This window comes from Pinus tabuliformis, chromosome J (genome assembly GCF_031772625.1).
Source record: "Pinus tabuliformis cultivar Carrire ecotype Pingquan chromosome J, CPIR1, whole genome shotgun sequence".
Taxonomy (NCBI): Eukaryota; Viridiplantae; Streptophyta; class Pinopsida; order Pinales; family Pinaceae; genus Pinus; species Pinus tabuliformis.
In genome coordinates, this window is record NC_142295.1 from 1,455,885,328 (window position 1) to 1,455,905,798 (window position 20,471).

Sequence of the window (20,471 nt, forward strand, 5' to 3'; positions counted from 1 at the left end):
ACTTTTCCCTACAACAGGGGCGGCCCGGGGGTGGCGCTGCATATCAAACTCAATGGTCGAGGAATCATAACCATACAATATAACATTTAAATGAAATGCCAATTAAAACAATTGCCGAATACCTTTGTTATAATGTTCAAATTTAGTCAAAAATCAAATCAGTGCAACAATCCCACGTAACATATTTGTCGAGCAGGGAAAATTTTAAGAACCCCCCCTAAATTTATAAATATAATAAATGGGCGAATCTCCATGGTATATAGGAAAAATGGAAGGCGATTTTATCAATAATATAATATGTATATATAACTTTTTGGCGAATCTCTCACCAGGCATGGTGAATATTTTACTCAATTATAAAATCTTGTAAGATCTTGTTGAGTCTTTCACTAAATAATAAAACTTTGTAAAGTCCTAGTGAATCTTAGCATAGGCTACATGCTGATTTAATTGCCCCATTTAAATAGGCTACATTCCAGGTGAATACCATGGGTCAATACCATGTGCCATTTTGGTGAATACTGTTGGTCCCAGATGCACAGCTAAATTCAAAAACAAATACAAAGCAAACTTAATAAAGCACAGTACACACAGCTTTTAACGTGGTTCACCCAACCAATCTGGGCTACGTCCACCAAACATAGGCATCAGGAATTTATTAATCAAAACAGGAGATTACACCAAGAAATCCTCTCAAAACTCTCACCCTCATAGCAAACATCCGAATGGTTGCCTGTTATATAGCATAGAGAATCTAACAGCCTCATTAACTCACTCACATCAAATATAGGAGGCATTAATCACCTCCCAACAACCTGGAGCTAATCTAGGAACTGAATTTCTATTGTTGTCATCAGCTGAGATTTTTTCCTATTTCATTACAAACAGAAAATCTCAACAATCTCCACCTTGACAACAATTCGCCTGATGCCCTGTTATTATTATTTTATCTTTTCTGCAAGCCAAGAGAAGCCAAACACCAACGTAGCTTCTCTAACAAAACTGGTTTCGTGAACATATCTGCACAATTCTCCTTTGTATGCACCTTTTCAAGAGAGACTCCCCTTTCAGTGATAACCTGTCTTACAAAATGGTACTTAATTGGAATATGCTTTGATTTACTATGATAGGCCAGATTCTTAGCCAAATGTATTGCACTTTGACTATCACAAAGTAACCTGATGTTGTCCTATAACCTACCAAACTCACCAAGCAAACCTTTCAACCAAACCACCTCTTTGCAAGCATGAGAAGCGGCAATGTATTCTGCTTCAGTAGTGGATAAAGCAACAATATTCTGTAGCTTTGACATCCAGCTTATAGCTCCACCTGCAAGAGTAAAGACGTACCCTGAAGTTGATCTTCTCTTATCCAAATCACCTGCAAAATCGGAATCAACATATCCGCAAACAAATTCACTACTCTTATTGTAAGAAATACAATAACTACTTGTGCCTCTAAAGTACCGAAGCACCCATTTCAATGCTGGCCAGTGTTCTTTACCCGGATTTGCCATGTACCTGCTGACAACCCCAACTGCATGTGAAATATCTGGTCGAGTACAAACCATCGCATACATTAAACACCCTACTACATTGGCATATGGAATTCGAGACATATAATCCTTTTCTTCATCTGTATTAGGACATAAACTCGAAGAAAGCTTAAAATGGGAAGCTAAAGGGACTGACACAGGCTTCACATTATTCATACCAAACCTCAAAAGTATTTTCTCAATATACTTTTGTTGTGATAGCCACAGCTTACCATTACCCCTGTCTCTGAAAATCTCCATGCCTAAAATCTGTCTTGCCGCTCCTAGATCTTTCATATCAAACATCCTTGCCATCTGAGTCTTCAACCTGTTGACTTCTTCAATGCTTTTGCTTGCTAAAAGCATATCATCAACATACAACACTAAGATAATGAACATGCCATTATTTAACTGCTTAAAGTAAACACAATGATCATATTCACTTCTTACATATTTCTGACTCAACATGAAAGAATCAAACTTCTTATACCACTGCCGAGGCGACTGCTTCAAGCCATATAATGACTCCTTGAGCCTGCAGACAAATTTCTCATTGCGATGCTGAACAAACCCTTCCGGTTGTTCCATATATATTTCCTCATCTAAGTCTCCATGTAGAAATGCAGTCTTAACATCTAACTGCTGCAACTCTAAATCAAGCAAAGCCACTAATGCTAACACAAGTCTAATTGAAACAATTTTAACCACTGGTGAAAAAATCTCATGAAAGTCAATACCGGCTTTCTGAGAAAACCCTTTTGCAACCAGCCGAGCTTTGTACCTGTCTTCCATATCATTCACACCCTGTTTCAGCTTGAAAACCCATTTACACCCCACAGTTTTCCTTCCTTTCAGAAGCTCAACCAGATCCCATGTACCATTCTTACTTAAGGCCATCATTTCGTCCTTCATGGCTGCTTTCCACTTGTCACTATTTGAACCTTCTACAGCTTCCTGATAACACAAAGGTTCATCATCATTAGCGGTCAAAGCAACTGAAGTAACATGATCATCATACCTTCTCGGAGGACGTTTGATCCTTGTAGACCTCCTTAAGAATGTTTCTGTTGCTTCCACAATTGGTTGTCTATCATCTGTAGGAACTTCTTCATGATCGCCATCTGAGACCTGTTCATGACCTCCATCTGAAGCCTGTTCAAAATCTGATTCTGAAACCTGTTCATGACTAGAATCTGAACTATGGTCATTATGACTATCATTAGAAATGCTGTCAAACTGAATGTGCTGGAAATCAAATACATCATCCTGTTTCAATCTTCTATCTACATCTAACTGTACAAGAGAGGATTCATTAAACTTTACATCTCTGTTGACGATGATTTTGCGGGTAGTAGGATCCCACAATCTATATCCCTTTGTTCCATCACCATACCCAACAAAGATATACCTTTTAGACTTTGGATCTAATTTAGTTCGCTGATGTTTAGGCACTAGAGCATATGCTTCACAACCAAACACTCTGAGTTTAGAATAGTCACAAGGGTGTCCTTTCCATACCTCTTGCAGAACCTTGCAGCCTATCGCCGTTGATGGAGATCAGTTTATCACATAACAAGCTGTGGCCACTACTTCTGTCCACAACTCCTTTTGCAACCCGGCGTTACTCAGCATACACCTTGCTCTCTCTAGAAGAGTCCTGTTCATGCGTTCAGCAACTCCATTCTGCTGAGGAGTATAAACCGTGGTCTTATGTCTCTCGATCCCTGCATCCTTGCAATAGCTGTCAAACTCCTTGGAGGAAAACTCACCACCATTGTCAGTTCTTAAACATTTTATAGTTCTACCAGTGCTATTTTCTACCAATGCTCTAAACTGCTTGAAAACTGTAAAAACATCAGACTTCCGTTTCAACATGTAGACCCACACTTTTCTAGAAAAGTCATCAATGAATGATACAAAATAAGACGAACCACCATATGAAGTTGTAGGAGCTGGACCCCACACATCTGAATGGATATAATCAAGTATGCCTTTACTAGTATGTTTGCCTGTTTTAAACTTTTGTTTACTTTGTTTACCAAACAGACAATGTTTACAGAAATCCAATTTTCCAGATCTTAGATTAGGAAGTAACTTTCGGTCAGCCAAAATTTTCAATCCTCTTTCACTCATATGCCCCAACCTTTGATGCCATAAGTGAATGGAACTATTGTCATGTTCCGACACAGACACATGATCTGACCCAGTTCTACCTTCTAATTGAAAAAGATTTCCTACCTTCTTAGCCTTCATCACTAGTAAAATACCTTTATAGATTTTCATAACTCCACCTTGAATTACAGTTTTATATCCATTCGTATCCAGTGCTCCTAATGAAATTAGATTTTTTCTTAGATCTGGTACATGTCTCACATCAGTTAACATTTTGGTTGTGCCATCAAACATTTGTAGTTGTACACTTCCTATTCCAATAATACTGCAAGTGACATCATTACCCATGTACACGACTCCATCATCAACTGATCTATATGTTTTAAACCAATATTTATGAATACACATGTGGTTATATGCCCCGGAATCTAACAACCAATGTTGATCATGTTTTGAAACATTAACAGACAATACCTCATCACTCATACCTGAACCAGATACTGAACCTGTATCTGTGGTGTTGGCTTCCTTCTTTTCTGTCGAAGAGCCTTCTTTAGCAGCCTGCTTTCGCTTCCAGCAATCCTTTTTCAGATGTCCAGCCTTGCCACAATGCCAGCACTTCACCTTTGGCTTCTTTCCTTTGGACTTTGAGCGAGAGTCGCTATGCTTTCCCCCGGAGTGTCTCTCTCGTGAACGACCTCTGGCCATCATTACCTCTGATGTAGAGGTGTCTGCATTCGACCTCTTCCTCGTCTCCTCAGCCAACAAGGCTCCAACAACATCGTCAAACTCAAGGATATCTGATGTACTAAAGCTTATGGAAGTAACAAAGTGATCCCAGGATTCGGGCAATGAACATAATAGAGTTATTGCCTTATCCTCTGAATCAAATTTCACATCTAGACTGTCTAATTGCACCAATAAGGTATTAAAAACATTCAGGTGATCAGCAATTGAGGTACCTTCTTTCATCCGCAAACTGTAAAGCTGCCGTTTCAGGAGAATCCGATTTGTCAAAGATTTCGTCATATAGAGCTTCTCAAGCTTCGACCACAAGCCTGCGACGGTTTTCTCTGACACAATGTTGAACAGAACATCGTCCGCCAAACATAACCGAATTGCGCTCAGAGCTCTATCGTCCATCTCATCCCATTCATCCTCCGTCATGGAAGGAGGCCTTTTGTTTTTCCCCAACAGTGCTTTCGCCACACCTTGTTGAACCAGCAGATCGTGCATCTTTACCTTCCAGATCTCAAAATTATTCTTGCCATTAAATTTCTCAATTTCAAACCGGGCACTTTGAGTTTTCGCCATTTGTATCAAAAAACACAATAATCTCCAAAACCAATACTTTAAATACTAGCAATTTAAAACAAACTGCCTATGCCTTTGTTTTTACACAACCAAAAAACTGCCTATGCCTTTGTTTTTACACAACAAAAAAAAACGGACTTATTGCTGTGAAAAATTGCAGTATAAAAAACTGAGCATCCACTGAGCAATTACTCTGAAATTACAGAAGCGCTTTCGGTACTGAGCATCCACCAATGAATTACACCAATAAACCAATGTTTTATTTACGGTTTTGCCACAAATAGTTTCGCAGAAAATCTCAACACCAAATGCATTCGTTACTTGCAACGATAGAAGACAGTGTTCATATTCTGCTATTCACGAACAGTAGAAATTAAAACGCCTACCGGAATCAAAAAAAAAAACGCGAATAATGAACAATCACAGAGCTCCTTTTATTTGATTACGCTGTGCCTCGACCCAAAACTTCCAATTCTCAGAACTGCTGCCACTTAATCGTAATATATAAGACGGCGGCCCACCATTTATACTTAGGAAGCAAAGCACAAATATTACACGATTACCAAATGTCCGAAACAGAGGTGTTTATCAAACCCGATCATTGAACCAAGGCTAGAACACACTTGCTGTCCGAATCTATAGTGCATAACAGCGAAGATTTATCACTGAAAATATACATTTATTACTGAAATACACAACCAAGCGAAGACCAATGGAAGAAGTCATAACCAGGATGATCTATACTGTCCTACATTCAATTCCCGATCTTCTCGAATTCTGGAATTTCTAGTGGGTAGCTATCGATACAATCCACCACGCAATTCAAATATGCACAGTAATATTTAAGAAATCAGGCTCCACGCATTAAGACATACCATTCAGGCGCACCGCACAGTAAACGCACCAGGTATCAGCGCGCACAGCAACCTCTGCTCCACTCGAACAACAATCTACGCTCGAACAGCAACCAAACTCCCTCAGCGCTCCAGCATAACCAGCGCTCCACCTAGATCTCTGATACCACTTGTTGGTCCCAGATGCAGAGCTAAATTCAAAAACAAATACATAGCAAACTTAATCAAGCACAGTACACACAACTTTTAACGTGGTTCACCCAACCAATCTGGGCTACGTCCACCAAACATAGGCATCAGGAATTTATTAATCAAAACAGGAGATTACACCAAGAAATCCTCTCAAAACTCTCACCCTCATAGCAAACATCCGAATGGTTGCCTGTTATATAGCATAGAGAATCTAACAGCCTCATTAACTCACTCACATCAAATATAGGAGGCATTAATCACCTCCCAACAACCTGGAGCTAATCTAGGAACTGAATTTCTATTGTTGTCATCAGCTGAGATTTTTTCCTATTTCATTACAAACAGAAAATCTCAACAAATACCATGGGTCAATACCATGTGCCATTTTTATTTTTATTAATTCTAATATTAAGGTTAATAATGGTCTTTTCAATGGTATTAATAACAATCTAGTCCATGGTATTTGTCCCATAGTATTTTGGCCATAGGTTTCACCTAAATATAACCCATTTTTTGAGTGTTCGTAAATATAAGGTGACTTATGGAGTAAATATAAAAAAATGTTTTATTTGTTTACCATACCTCTCGTTTATTTATATTTTTATTAATTTACCATACCTCTTTTACAAATATGGTATTTGGCCCATAGGATTCACTTAAATAAAACCTCTTTCTTCAGCCTTCATAAATAGAACGAGGGTTATGGACTAAATATAAAAAGAGGTTTTATTTATTTACGATACGTCTAGTTTATTTATATATTTATTTATTTACCATACCTTTTGAGTAAGTATAAAAAGATGTTTTAATTATTTAACATACCTCCACTTTACTTATATTTTTATTTGTTTACACCCTTACATGTATATAAGGTGACTTATGGAGTAAATATAAAAAATGTTTTATTTATTTACCATACCTCTCATTTATTTATATTTTTATTAATTTACCATACCTCTTTTATAAATATGGTATTTGGCCCATAGGATTCACTTAAATAAAACCTATTCTTGAAAATGGGCGAATGGAAGGTTGTAAGTCCTAATTTCAAGGGCTAAATTTACCTTTTTTACCCTCTCCCTTAAAATAAGGTGGGCTATTTGAGGTGATTTGTAAAAATGTACTATGATACAAAATATTCGCCGACTAAAAATTTAAAACCCCTTAATTTCGCCAAAGGGCGAACATTCGCCCCTAAAATTATCCTTGGCGTCGAGTGTCAAAACATACCATAAAACCACGACTATTAATAATATGTAATCAATAGATTGCGCCATAAAATGTCTATCAACGGTCATGGTGCATGTATCATATATTTTCTGAAGCCCACCATGTCGAATGAACTTGGGAATTAAATACTGATCTGTCTGCATCTTCCTTTCCAAATATCACTGAAAACAATTTTTTTTTCCATTTGGGCCTCCACTAAGCTATGCATTGGCTGACGTTGAAGATCCTTCAGAAGAATTGCAGCCTAAAATGGGACTTGTTGGTTCTTCAGGCAATTTTTCGACTAGAGAAATGCTGTCTTGCTTGCCAAATGATTTGCGAGATAGACGTTTGCTGGGCTTTCTCTTGTCCCTACTCCCTTGATATTTCTGACTGCCATAACCAGACTTCCTTAATTTTGTTGTTGCTGATGACCCAAGCAGGAGTCTTGACATAACATATGTGAGAATCTCCTCCTTGTGAGAAAAAGTGAAGTCAAGGTGAGCATAATCAAACTCTTCATATGATACTTTGACTCCAGCTTCCTTCAACATCCGGTAGTGCTTCAACACCATGGAATGAGGTATGAGTCTATCCTTTTGACCAGCAGCTACATCAACTGGAACATCAATGACACCATAGTTTGCCGCAATGTCTAATGGGTAAGGCATACCATAGGCTTCCATATTGGCAGACGAACTCCCAAAATCATACATAAGAAATTTTTTTTCATGTTTCATCTGTGCTAAGTGTACCGCAACCCGATAGGAGACCCCTGGCATGTCATTCATATTATAGTGTGGTGTACCTATCACACCCACCCAATTTGAGCTATCACCTCCAACAAAATAGCTGATCAAGGTCTGTACAAGTCCTCCTATTGCAGGATAATTATGAAAATCCCGAGCTAATTTGTGAAAAAGCATCTGAAAATATTTGGTAGGTATATATAGTCCAGGTATCAAGGGAGCTAAAACTGGAGCAAAAATAGGAAAAAAAATACTCAAATAATTTGAAGAGCATGGCAGCATCCTCATGAAATCCCGCAGGTGATAAAAGAGTCACTCTTGAAAGTCGATGTGGAAGGCCTTTCAGGAACCTAGTCACTAAATACATCAACATGGCAGCTCCACCAAGAATGTGGGAAACAACACAAATCGAATAAGGAAGACTGTCTATTTTAGCAGAAGATTCAGTATCGGCTCTCAACTGTCTTAGCTCAAAAATCTTTATCTCATGGATTTTTTCAATCATTGCAGGGATGTTATAATGTAAAAAGAATGACACCCCATCGTATCATATGAAGAAAACTTAAATTATAACACATCATCCCGTTTTGAAACTAGCCATTTTCCACATTACACATATAGTGAGACACTAACATTTGTTTTCAGATCTTACGACAAGTTACTTTAGGATAGCCACCTCATGCAATGATTATGAACTGAATCTTCTTCACAAAGTTTAATAATTTATGGCCATAAATTCTTAAGAGGGGTCCGACCTATTAGGCTTTTCAAGATATAATTGTAGGAGAGGTTAATTTTTAAAATGTGCAATGGTTTGCAAGTTTAGTTAGTGTTGACCATCGTCAAGAAGGCCAAGCTTAACTGCCCTGAGAGTCAAAACGGCTTGTTTGAAGGCCACGCAGAGTCAAACTCAAGGACTCGCAAACCTTATAGCACTGATCTCAACAAAGGCAAATAAGCCTTTGTCAAGAAAATATATATTTATACATTGAATTGGATAGGTTGATTAGCCTCGTTAGCAGGCCAAATGGAGTCAATTTCAAGCACTCTCAAGCCTGATAACACTGATCTCAACAAAGGTCAATAAGCCCTAGTCCGAGAAAATACAGATTTATATCTTGAGTGGGATAGATTGAGTGGCATCCACTCCTAGATACTTGCATCAAAACAAATCTCAACCACTAGCACTGGACTCCGCTTGGAAACATACTCGACCAGATAGAATACCCAGGATTTAGACTAAACTAGTGAAAATTTCAGCAAAGCACAAAAATATAAAAGAATAAATAAACGCCTTTATGAAAACAGATAAATTTTCATTTATATCAAACTATTTTGTGCCCAAAAACTGCAAAATATAAACAGATGTCCATAATTGTTGCCTTGTGCATAGTGAAAGAAGAAAATAGCACAAAATGCCCGTGTTATGATCGTGGATGCCCTAGTTGGTTTGGTGTGCTACTTAGTCTTCTTGGTCACCTGTGGTCACATTCACTACAGGATAGAGTAGACCAGCAAAAGAACACAGGAAAAAGGGCCAGTTTCGGAGGGCTTCTAGGCATTTATAGGTTAGCCCAGCAAAAAATAAAATAAAATAAATCGGGATTCATACACACCTGTGCTCGGACAAAGCCAGAGAGAGCAAAGGTTGTGAACTGGCCCGTGTATATTCCGTTCTCGTCCAGGTGCCCGATATTTAATTGCACCGATGCATGGTCCTTTGAAGTTATCAGTCGATTGGTTGCAGAGCTGTCGAATACACACAAATTCAATTTCTTCAACACCTCACCCCACAAAAACCAAAAAATTAAAAACAAAAACTGGTGTGAACCCTAGAAAAACTGGAGGGGTGGGCGGAGGGGGCCGGGGAGGGGCGGGGGAGGGGGAGGCGGAGGGGGAGGGGCAGCGGGGTGGGCCGGGTAGGGGCGTGGCGGGGTGGGGGGGGGGGGGGGGGGGGGGGCGCGGGGTGGGCGGGGCGGGGCAGGGTGGGCCGGGTGGGCGGGTGGGTGGGGGGGCCGTGTGAGCCGGGTCGAGCGGGTGGGGCGGGTGGGTGGGGTGGGGGCGGTGGGCCGGGTGGGCGGGGTGGGGCTGGTGGGGTGGGTGGGTCGGGTGGGCGGGGTAGGGCGGGTGGGCCGGGTGGGCGGGGTGGGGATGGGGTAGGATAGGGGGTGGGGGGGCGGAATGGGGTAGGGCAGGGGGGGCGGTAGGGTAGGGGGCGTGGGGGGGGAATGGGGGGGTTAGGGGTAGGGTGGGGGGATGGGGGCGGTAGGATAGGGGGCGTGGGGGGGGGAATGGGGGGGGATAGGACAGGGGGCGTGGGGGGGTAGGGTGGGGGCGTGGGGGGGGTAGGGTAGGGGGCGGCGGGGGGTAGGGGTAGGGCAGGGGGGGTGGGGTAGGGTAGGGGGCGGGGGGGGAATGGGGTAGGGCGCGGGTGGGGAATAGGGGGGGTAGGCGGGGGGGTAAGGTTAGGGCGCGGGTAGGGTGTGGGGGGGGGGATAAGGGTTGGGGGGGTAAGGGGTAGGGCGCGGAGATGGGGGGAGCGCGTGGTGTGGGGATATGTCATTGTACTAATTTACTTCATTATTTTTTTGTGCTTGATAATTAGGTACAACACTAGCATGCTGCCTTCAAAAAGGAAGAAATTGCATTGCAATTGAGAAAGATCCATTACAATGCAATTTCATTCAGCAAAGAATTAATGCTCTTCAATTTCTTCCAGATGAAATGCAAGAAATTGGGTTGAGGAAAGGGGACTTTAGTGAATCACGTGTGGCAAAAAAGGCAAAGGAACCCCAACCACCATTACATGGAATGTTTGAAAAGACATATATTGGGAGATTTGCAGACATCAAAGACCCATTAGAAGATGAAATTGCGCAAAAGGAAGCAGAAAATATTGTGGAAGATGACAATGATGAAACTCTAGAGGACGAAGAGTTTGGATTACGTGACATTGTTGATTAAATTTAAGTTATACCTGGAAATCGAACTTTGCAATGTTTTGACTCTGACATTTCATGAAAAGAATAATCAATGAATTAAAGTTGTTATGTGTTCAATATTTCTAATTTGTGATTTTCGCATTGATTTTTAAGTTAATTATTATTTTTTGAAAATAAAGTTGTTATTATTATTTTTTTGACATGAAATTCATAAAAAAAACTATTATTTGACCATTTTTAGTTAATATTTTTGTATAAAAATTGTGATTTTGACATGTTAATTCTAGCAAAAAATTATCAAAACGTTTAGTTTTTTTGTTATATTTATGTTAAAAATGGTTATTTTTATGTCCATTGTTAAAAAATGTTGTTTTTTAGAAACAATTATTTCATGTGGATTGAAAAATTAATTAAGGATGTATAAATATGTAGATTATCTAAAATTCAAACTATCGACTTTCTAATTTAAAAACGCAAAAAAATAAAAACCCCCCTAAAAAAAAATAAAAAAAATTAAGATAGAGAACAAGAAAATATGAATAAAATGACGACTTCAAAAACTATCAAATTTAGAAAATAATTTTTTACATTTCACACACTAGAAAATTAAAAGTCAAAAAATAGGTCTTTTAAAAAAAGGGTGTGATGCAGAATACTCACTTTTTAAAATCAGCATGAAAATCACTACCATTCTAAAACTTGATTTCATCCTTGAACATGAAAAGAAATTAAAGTTCCAGAAACCATGTTCTAAAAAAAACATGTGTATTCTGCATCACCACTTTTGAAAATCGGGTCATTTTTTTGCTATCTCTACGAAATGGGTAATAGTATCAGTTCCCGTTTCAAAGTTTACATTGTTGTAACGACGCAAAAATAACAATAGTTGGTTTCTACGGGGCATACAAATAACAATATGGGGACAATAGGGGCACAATAATAACAATAAGGGATACAATGACAATAGTAATCGGGGGATCACTAGTATTATAGGGGCCTAACATGCCCCTCTAATTTTGAAAAGCATTTTCCTCAATGCCTGAGTAGTTCTAGATGCTTCTGTATAAAATTCTCATCCTCCCATGTGGAATCTTCAGTGGATAAGTTCTTCCACTTGATGAGGTACTTTGAAATTGATTGATTTCTTAGCTATTGATTTCTTGTTTTTGTGTCTACTTCCAATCCCAGTATGATTTTTCCTTGCTCATCAAGTTCTGGAAATATTGTTTGAACTGGGAGCTTGTCACCTATAACCTTCTTTAAACATGAAACACGAAAGACTTGGTGCACTTGGGAAGATGCAGGAAGCTCCAAATTGTATGCCATAGTACCAATCTTTTGCAACACCTTGTACAGACCATAATACTTTGGTGATAATTTATTTTCCTTCTTAGCTTGCTTGAGGGACATTTGTTTATATGGTTGTAGCTGTAAGAATGCCTAGTCACCTAAATCAAAACTTCTTTCACTGCGATGTTGATCTGCCTGCTATTTCATTCTATTCTGTGCCAACGTGAGGTTATCCTTTAAGAGTTGGGGAACTTGTTGTTGATGCTTGATGTGATGTTCCACTACTTGAACCTTAGAATTTTTTCTTAAATATGATGTGATGGATGGTGGATGATATCCATAAAGTGCCATAAATGGGTTCATTTTTGCTGCAGTATGGAAGGAAGTGTTATACCACCACTTAGCCAGAGGAAACCATTTCACCCATTGTTTCTGTTTATCAGATACAAAGCAACAAAGATATCCTTCCAAATTTTTTTTTACTGTATCAGTTTTCCCATTAGATTGAGGATGATAAGATGAGCTATGAGCTAACTGAGTATTGAGATAAGAAAATAATTTTGTCCAAAAATTTCTAGTGAAAATGGGATCTCTGTTGCTCACAGTAAACTTTGGGTTTCCATGTAGCTTTTTAATTATTTCCATAAATGCAGTAGAAACTATATTGGCTTTAAATGGATGTGATAATGCACAAAAGTGTGCATACTTGGTAGGTTTGTCAACTACCACCATGTTGACACTATTTCCCTTAGACTTGGGTAAACCCATGATAAAATCCATTGAAACCTCCTCCCAACGTTGGCTTGGAATGGATAAAGGTTTTCATAGACCTGGGATCTTAATTGTTTTAACCTTATTTTGTTGGAAATCCAAACATTCCACCACAAAGTTTTGAATATCTGATCTAAGACCATTCCAAAAAAAGTCCTTCTTAACCCTGTGGTAAGTTTTTAAAAATCCCAAGTGCCCTCCTAATGGAGAAGTGTGCAATTCCATAAGAATATTTTGTTTGAGTAGGAATTCTTACATAGGTATAAGCGATCTTTGTACCATAACAAATCATTTTTCCGGCTAAATGTATCAGATGTAATGTGATATTGTACCTTTCAAATGAGTGCCCACACTTCTTCGCCATTCTTCCATTCCTCCCTTGCTTCATTTATCCAATCTAGTTGGATAATATAAATGGTGCCCAATGCTTCCACATCCTCATCCTTTCTTGAGAGTGCATCTGCCACAACATTTTGCTTCCTTTTTTTGTAGATGATTTCAAAGTCATAACCCAACATCTTTGTGACCCATTTTTGTTGCTCTTCAGAGGATAATCTTTGTTCTAAAAATTATTTAAGGCTATCATGATCCATTTTTACCTTGAAGTGTCTTCTCATTTGGTGGGTTCGCCATTTCTTAAGTGCATGTAGTATTGCCAACATTTCCTTCTCATAAATAGTTTTGTGTAAGTACCTTCCCTTGATTAGACAACTTTCGAAATCAATGGGTCTTTCATCCTGCATTAAAACAACACCAATTCCATTTCTTGAAGCATCACATTCCACAATAGGTTTTTGTGAAGTCCAACATAGCTAAGATTGGTGCTTTGCACATTGCCTCTTTAAGATGTTCAAAGGCCTTTGCTGCTTCTGGAGTCCATGAAAATGCATATTTCTTCAATAATGTTGTTAGAGGTGCCACTATTCTCCCATAATTCTTAACAAATTTACGATAATACCTTGTCAACCCGAGAAATCCTCGCAGCTGCTTTATGGATGTGGGGATTTTCCATTCCTTAGTGGCTTTAATTTTTCTAGGGTCTACCTTAACACCTTCATGAGATACAATATGACCCAGATATTCTACCTCTTGTACTCCAAAGAAACATTTGGAGCTTTTTTCATATAATTGTTTCTCCTCCAATAGTTTGAGAACCCCATCAACATGTTGAAAATGATCCTTCCAAGACTTGATGTAGATTATTATATCATTAAAAAATACTAACACAAATTTTTGAGGAAGGGTTTGAAAATGGAGTTCATCAAACCTTGAAATGTAGAAGGTGCATTGGTAAGGCCAAAAGGCATGACCAAAAATTCATAATTCCCCTCAAGAGTTCTAAATGTTGTTCTTGGAATGTTTTCAGTCTTCATTCTGATTTGATGATATCCTAAATGAAGATCCAACTTGGTGAAGTAAATTGATCCATGCAGTTCATCCAATAATCATCAATGACAGTAATGGGAAATTTATCTTTAATAGTGAGTTTGTTGAGCTCCCTATAATCCAGACACATATGTCATGATCCATCTTTATTGTGCACCCATACCAATGGAGAAGAGACAAAACTTTGACTAAGTTGAATTATACCATCCTCTAGCATTTCTACAACGATATGTTCAATTTCACTCTTTCGGGCATAGGGATATCTGTACAACCTGATGTTTGGAGGAACACTTCCTGGAATCCAATGAATAGCATGATCATGATCATGAATAGGTGGGAGACATTTGGGATTCTCAAATACCTTGGAATGATTGTCCAATACTTTTTGGAGATCTGAACAAATATATGATTTCGATGTGGGAACCTCTAGTGAACATAATTGTGAAATTACACCTCGTTGTTCTTTCTTTAGAAGCTTTGTCATACCGTTAGAGCTGATTATCTTTCCCAATTTCCCTGCAATACCCCTTAATTCAACTTCTTTTCCTTTTGCACAAAATTTCATGAAAATTTCATGAAAATTAAAAGCTATTGTACCCAAGGATTGTAGCCATTGGACTCCTAGTACAACATCAGCACCACCCATTGTAATGGACAACCTCGGGCTATTCAATACATATTCTCCCATGGATAACTTGATATTATGACACTTCGCAAAGCAATTTATGGTTCCTCCACTTACAACCATCACTTGACACTCTGGTGCTGGATATAGGAAGCAATTCAAATCCTTTGTTATCTTACAATGAATAAAATTATGGGTACTTCTTGAATCAATCAACACTATTACCTTTTTCTTCTTGATATGTCCTTCTATGTTAATAGTTTGAGGTGCGGTAATTCCAACCAATGGATTACAAGATATGGTCAGATTCATTTCTTCTTTATCTAGGATTTGTTCTTGGAGTATATCCTCTTCTTTTGACATTTCTTGTTCTTTTTCTTCCTCCTCTTCACAATCTATGTAGAATAATTTCTTCTCAGCACACTTATGACCTCTAGTGTATTTGCTATCACAACTGTAACAAAGCACTTTTGCTCTTTTTTATTACAATTGCTGTGGTGTTAACCCTGTAGGTTGTGGAAGGCTAGGGGCACAAACACATCCATCTTTATAGTTGTGAGTGGTAGGCTTCCTAGTTGCCGTAGTTTTGCTTTCCATTTTTCTTGCTAACCTGAATGCCTTCTGTAATGAATCAGGTTCCCAAAGGTAAACCTCGTGTTGGATATTATCCTTTAAAGTGCCTATGATCCTCTGGAATATCTTTTACCCTTATGTTTAATCTTTGGAAGTCCTAAATGTGCTCCATCATGGAACCCTTTTGCTTGAGATTTATCAATTGGCTAAAAACGTTGTTGCTTTTTGTATCCTTGTAATGTGCTATCATTTCTTCCATAAAAATTGCCCAAGTGACAATTTGTTTACGAGACCAAAGCCATCGATACCATACAAACTGATTTGGTTCCAAATATAAAGTTGCAATACATACCTTTTGTGTGTTTTTCACATTATGGAGATCAAAAAATTGCTCCATCTATAGTATCCATGTTCCGGGATCCTTGCCATCAAACTTCCTCATATCAATTTTTGGAACATGGTGGGTCTTAAATCCAACATTAGAGTCTATGAAATCATGATTAACATTTCTTTTGTTCTCATTATGAGTTTCCTTTACTACCCTTTCACCATTAGTGACCATTTCTTGTAGAAACTTATTCAAATTTATCTTCAATTCTTCCATCTTATCGTCCATGTCATTCATCTTAGCGTCCATGCCATTCATCTTACCTTCCATGCCATCCATCTTAGCTTCCACACCATCCATCTTAGCTTCCATATAAACTTGCATGCCATTCATATTACCTTCCACACTATTCATCTTGGCTTCATTTACCTTTAGTGAGAGTGAAATTTGTTGTACTTGGTCTTGTACTTTTTATATATCATGTTTCATTTCTTCCTCTTCTTCACGAGTCATGCTAGAACTTTCTTGTTGCTTACTAGGTGTTTCCATTTTCTTTCTTCGACGCATTAATTAATGCTAATAATTTTTCACTATTCCCTCTGAATTCCTTCAAACTAATTTTTCAAACCAATCTTATATAAAATTTAAAAAAAAACTACACACCTTTATTTTTCACTTTGTAAGAGCTCGATATTGAATCTGTTGTATATCTGTAACTACGGATCTCGAATATCTAAAATCTCTTTGTGCGGTAGCCCTTTGAGTCCTCTTTCTAACCTCATAATTCTGATCAAGATTGGATTCTCCAAGGAAGAGTTATGCCAAATTGCCCACGGTGACCTAATTATAAACTATTTTAGTAGAGCAAACTTGTATGTCATGCCACATGTCACTATTTCGACCTTAGTACCTGATATTGATACACAAAAAACTACACATTGTCCAACTTTTGATGAAATTTTAATCTGATGCTCAAAACATAAGTTATAATAATTTTTCCCAGTTCACCTGTTTGTAATGTAATTCGGGAGTTTGAAAAAACCCTAACTTGCTCAGATCATATCTCCGCAAATATAGCGATACAAGCTCTGAAATTTGGATCTGAAGTTCAGAACGATTTTGTCTCAAATGGGCGTTTCTTTTAGCTTCTGAAATGTCACAAAAAAATGTTATAGGGAAAATGCCACGATGACCTGTTTGGAGCAGCGAAACCATAGAATCCAAAGCTCTGATACCAAATGTTACGAAACCGGCTCACAAAAATATAAAAGAGATAGATCAACGCCTTAGAATTCAACTTCTTCGAGGGGGCAACCTCCTTTACATTACAGAAATGAAAAATTCTTGGATGATACAAATGACTAAACCTCCCTTCTATATATAAGAGTTTAAGGGGTCACAATATAATCAATTTGACATAACAGTAATAACATAAGGGTGTTATCGGGAAATCTAGTGTCTATGCAGAGCTGCTAGTCCCACTAAGGCTGGTAGCTACCTTAGAAACAAACAAACTAAAACCACTTTCATTTTCCTTTATGAGAAGTAGATAAGAGGGGAACAAAGGAGACCAACCTCTGTCTTGCGCTTGGTTCCTTGCTTGATTCCTCTCCCTTCTGATAGATCTTTTCCACTCACTTCCTCGTCTACCCAACTTCAAAGAGCACCCGTGGAATCAAAGCAACACAACACTATCCAAGAATAGAGATCTACTATCATAAATAATATAGGACCAGATATATATTGACCACACAAATGCATATATCATCAATAATACAAGAATGTGGAGGAAAACTTGAATATCTTTATTAATAATCAAGAATAGAAAAGGGGATTACAGCCAATTGTTCTAACCCAGCTTCATCCTCTCAGCAAGAAAGCCCTTCTTCACCTCATGAAAAGCTTATATCACCCAACACTATGATGTTACACCAAGAAACCAGCAGCACTTCCTTACAAGATACAAAATTCCAGCCTCTAGATCTCTGGGATGAGGGATCCATATATAGATGTTTGCAAGGGGGGTGAGTCAGCTTTTGAGATTTGATTAGTGTCCTCTCTTTGATAGTTCTTGATTCCACTTGGAGATTGATGATCTCTTACTCATCCCTAGGCGAATGCAGAGAGGCAAGTGTCACAAGAGAAGTTTCTAGAAGATTCCATGATCCTCCACCTTGCAGATTAACCCTGCCATTTGTCCACTCTCTCCCATCGCACCCCATAGAAGGGATTTTCAATATGCATCGCACCTCCCATGTGCATTTAGGTGGGATGCAGTGCACTTTGACCATGGAGCAGGTGAGATGGTCCAATTTTGACCAATTCTGAGTAGTTTTTCATGGAGAACTTCTAGGAGATGATGTAATCAGTTGACCTTGTTCTTTTAGGGGTTGGAACAACACTTTTAGGGACTTAGGAGCCCTTAGTTTATGGAAATTTATGATTGGGGTTGCAGTGCCCAAAAATGTCTATAACAGTTGCCCCCTAAAGCATGAGGTCATTAATCTTTTGATGTAGGGTGAAATGCTTTATCATGAGGATCCAATGTTTTTTCAAGCTGGGAGGCGACCTGTAATAAGATACAATACAATACATTATCTTCATAATATTTTCATGATCTAGATGAGGCAGGAATTCCCATTCTTAGCTTTATAAATTCATTTTCATGTACATAATACAGACAATCGTCTGTGTACAGACTAATGATTCTGGTAGAGCCATCATCCCTTGGGCTGGATGATTATCTGTGCAGCAATGATGTACATTTGATGTCTTTATTTTCCTGAATATATATCACATCCCGGATGGATGAAACTAGATCCGGGGTCTTCAATCTCATTTGATCTTCACTCAAAGTACAAGTCGATCCATGTGAGAGATGTTCTAGAGTCGAACATGGAAAGACATCGCCTGGTTACCAGCCAATGATGTAAGCTGTTAACAGGCGAGAGAGGAATCACCGATAATGATGATGACCCTCAAGGTACTACAATACAATTCACATGGTTTGAATAAGGGACTTGGTGTCGAACACCACACAAAATATTTCGGTCGAAGGCCATTGATGTAAACCTGTTGCCAGAAGTGAGAAACTTGCCATTGAGGCATGCAAGCTTCAAAGTAGTGAAAGGGATGTTCCTAGATCGACTCCCTGGATAATGAGCTGATGTCGACAAGAAGCGATCCATCATAGGAGGGCCTTAGTGAATCCCACATCAATGACACAGAACGGAGAAAATGATTTTAATGGAGGTGAAAACGATCTGATGCCATAAGGTTCAAGGTGGCGGTCATGAAAGAATAGGGTGTAAATGTATTGCAGTGGATGAGACACAGGTGAATTCTTTGAGCGACTTCTCTTGAACATATCGGCGACACTGACATGATGGATGGGTAGCGTTAACCTGAAATATGGATGGTGTGATGGACCAATGGTGATATGACCAGTGAATGGAACAACCCAACCCGACTCGAATGTGGAGTGAAAGTGTCATGTTCAAGAGCGACTTGCTACCAATAAAGTTTCTTCAAGTTTTCTTCCCAATTTTTCCCCAGTCATTGCTGACCAGTACCTCTTTATTTTTTTCAAGCTTGAGGAGGATAACATATGCTTGTTCTATAATTTTCCCTTCAGGCAAACCCATCGCTATGTTTTAACGAGCCTAGCGATAGTGAAACTCGTTCTTGTCTGTATGGACAAGTTTGTTGCTATTCAGTTTTAACGAGTTTAACGACAAAGATAACTCGATCCTCTTAAATTTTAGAAAGTATGAAAGGGATGCAAAGAAAACTCCAACAATCGTTTTTCGTCATATAATCCCTTAAGTTCGAAAAAGTACAAAATAATACAAAAGGGATGAATTTTCGATAATTTTAACGAGTTGAAAAAAACAAGCGCTCGATCGTTTTTTTGTAATAATCCCTCAGGTACAAAAAGATTAAAATCTAAAGGATGGATGGCACTTCCGGTCACTTTAACGAGCTGGAGAGGCCAATTTTTCAGCAATCTTTTCATATTTTATGAGTCAGATGAAAAGAGCTTAAAGGAGACTCATTTTTTGAGGAACGAGTGATAAATTTGGGTAGCAACTAATTCCAGGTAAGGTTTGGAATTTTCCAATCACGGCAGTGTCACAAGGATGGCTAACAGGACCACTCTTCGCAGTTGTTCCTCAAAAAGGGTAAACAATCAAATGGAGGTGAATGATCGGCCAATACAGAGTGGAGGTGATGATGAGAACACGACCAAGGCTTCAAAGGTTTATGATAATACATTCACGATAGTTATTTACTGGAAAATGGTTCATTTTTTAATGAGCTTAAACTCTGGGGGAACGTTTGCTCATTGCTTATGTTTATTTTTTAACGAGCTTGAATTCTGCATTAAAACTGCTCGATCCAGTCGTATAATAAGGATGTCTCATCTAAGACGGCATTTTTTCAAAGCTTTGCCCCACATCCTTTCTTTATGCAAGTTAGGAAACGATCAATCCTATGAGTTTAAAGGGTTAGAGGACCTACAAATTTAAAAAATAAATGGTCACTCTTTTCTTGCATGCCAAAAGGTTTGCATGCACCCAGGTATAGCGAAA

The 20,471-nt window shown here is 38.6% G+C and overlaps 1 pseudogene; it reads right to left on the reverse strand.

Annotated features, from left to right (window-relative positions):
* Positions 1-7,320: 7,320 nt before the first annotated feature.
* On the reverse strand, positions 7,321-8,511 carry LOC149232860 (uncharacterized; annotated as a pseudogene).
* Between the last annotated feature and the right edge of the window lie 11,960 nt (positions 8,512-20,471).